Source organism: Rhagoletis pomonella, unplaced genomic scaffold, assembly GCF_013731165.1.
Source record: "Rhagoletis pomonella isolate Grant_MI unplaced genomic scaffold, Rhpom_1.0 Rhpom_scaffold_02825, whole genome shotgun sequence".
Lineage (NCBI taxonomy): Eukaryota > Metazoa > Arthropoda > Insecta > Diptera > Tephritidae > Rhagoletis > Rhagoletis pomonella.
Window position 1 is genome coordinate 493 of NW_023461379.1, and position 2,656 is coordinate 3,148.

Consider the following 2,656-nt stretch of genomic DNA (forward strand, 5'->3'; position numbering starts at 1 on the left):
AAACTAAAAGCTCAGTTAGTATAGACTTAATTTTACTTAACTTGCCGTAAGAAATCATCAATGATTACTCAACAAGTCAACTTAAGCCAGAAGCGGAAATATTTTGTTTTTGTATTTTCGTTTTGAGTTCTTTAACAGTTTGGCGTCTAAAATGCCACATCAAAAAACACTTGTAAAAAAATATGTTTGCGTTCATTTATTTTTGAGAAATACAAAAACGAAAATCTGGAAAGTTGATTCTCTCATCGCTCTCAATTTCCGTAAGACCGTAACTTAAATATCTAAAATCTACAGATTCTTAAGTTGCTAACGTTAAGTTAAGTTTTAACTAACCGCCAACACAGTTTCTCATATAACAGGTTGGCCAAATTCTTAAGTTAAGTTAAGTTATGGAAATTAAGTCTAGACTAACTGAGCTTTAAGGTGGCTAGGATAAGTGTATGTTGTTTTAGGAGCATTTATGAAAATGAATTTACTTACATAGTTCCGTCTCAGCAAACTAAACAGAAAACATAAAGGAAGTGATTTAATTATGGATGATCTAGTAGAGATATTATACAGAAAATGTCATTTACAAAATAGATGCATATGAATGTGCATGCATACTCATACATAAATATGTAGGCAGAAAATTTGGCATCCTAATATTTTACTATATCAGAACTTCACGGTTATTTCGTACACTGCCGTATTAACTGAACATGTTTGCTCTATTCGGTGTACGTATGTTTGTAGTATCTACATAGTACATTCCCTAAAAGACATACATAAACATAACAAAGAAGATTCGTAAGTTGTAAAAGCTGTTGAACTAACCATAAATTCCATAACCATCCTAGCTATACGACTTTGTTTGTTTAGTTCCTACCAATCGCTCAAATCATGCTCGTGCGTAGGCAGACAGTCAAGTATTTGCGCTGTGCCAAGTGGCAGTGACGTCCGCCACATCATAGCGCCTCCACTAATACAAAGGCAATACAACGTTAGCAACCCGCACCCCTCGATATTTTTAAATGCTTACATTAGGTTCTCACGCATATGCGTGTGAATGTACATTGCTTAGCGTTTCGATACCCACCGCACCTTCCTTCGAATGAATAATAATAAACAACTAACGAACATCCGAACTAAGAACCGACGAATAAGCAAACGAACGAGCGAACGAACCCAAGCATGGCGTGAATCGACAAACTGCTTGACAAGTTTATTGTATGTTTCTCCGTTGTTGAAGATTTTGAGGCATAGCGAAGTGATTACCATCCGTTCCTTCATTCTACGTTATTCTATGCGTCTAGAAAATGTCAAAAGCGAAATGCATAGTGGAAAGATAATACAAACTATATTATGCCAGAGAGAGTATCTGCAGTAGCTGTGTACGTCGGCGTCGCTGCAGATGCTCAGTCGCTGCTTGAAGCTGACAGTAACAGCGAAGTTAACGTCAACTGAACGATGTGTAAGCACGATCGGATACACACAACTTTACAAACATCCATACATGCATAGTAAACTGCCATGCAGAGTGAAATATTTAGTTACGATTAAATTTCTTGAAAGCAGCAGAGAAAGTAGTCTCAATGATAATTAAATACGCACATAATTACGTATCTATATGTGCTATAGTAATTAAATTTACTTACGTACATGCATATAGTCGTTTAAAGTATAAAACCGCGTATCAAGAAAATGCAAAACCTCCTATTCCTGTTTTAAAACGGTTGTCTCTTTTATCCTTAACTGTGTTTATAGGTATCTAAGTATTGATATTTTAGTATGAATGGATAAGGGCTTGATGCCAGAATGTCAGTTACGAGGTTTTGCAGAACCACGATACGCGGTTTTGTACTTGCAACGACGATATGTATGTACATACCTATGTATATACAGTATTGGCCAATACAATAGCACCCCCATTTCAAAGTGATATTGTTTGCCACTCATGTTCATTTATTTATTTTTAAGAATTTTCAATTAAAATACAATTCATTCTCTCACAAAACTCACATAAACTCAAGTTTAAAACTTTTTAAAAGACCGCAAAAAAGTGCAACAAATTTTCACCCAAATTTCAAACTTTTTTCTCAGAAGCGGTAGAATTTTTTTGAATACACAGTTTTATAGCCCATTCAATTTTAGTATAATAATGTGCAAGTTTCAAGTGGCTAAAAATTACCGTTGATTTTTTAGAATTTTTTTCGCCGAGGATGTTGCGGGTTTCTGCCATATAAAAATAAATTGTGTTTAGTCGTTATATGGAAGCATTGGTTTATATGGGTTTTGTTAGAGAATGAACTGTATTTTAATTGAAAATTCTTAAAAACCAATAATGAAACATAAGTGGCAAACAATATCGCTTTGAAAGGGGGGTGCTATAGATATGTCCAATACTGTATGTGCCTATTTAAAAGCCGTACTGCTTTAAAATAAGCAAGGCCACATCAGTGTTTTTATAAATTAATTTCCATAAATTAATTAATTAATTATTAATTAATTTATCCAAGGTCGAAGTTCAAGCTTTTGTTTCAAGAACCCTAATTTTTCATGCATGCATATATATCGAGCCCTAACCGCCAAAATAACGTACCTAATCGAATTTTTTTCCAAAATTTTCTTTTTGATGCAGAAATATGTTTGATCATCTAGAGTCTATGTTCTAGAT

The 2,656-nt window shown here is 34.1% G+C and overlaps 1 long non-coding RNA gene across 1 annotated transcript; it reads right to left on the minus strand.

Annotated features, from left to right (window-relative positions):
• Window positions 1-523: 523 nt before the first annotated feature.
• Window positions 524-1,225, minus strand: LOC118753756. Its single transcript, XR_004994838.1, has 3 exons — window positions 1,022-1,225; window positions 817-961; window positions 524-754 (listed from the first exon to the last, which is right to left on the minus strand). It is a non-coding gene; the product is annotated as an uncharacterized LOC118753756 (long non-coding RNA).
• Between the last annotated feature and the right edge of the window lie 1,431 nt (window positions 1,226-2,656).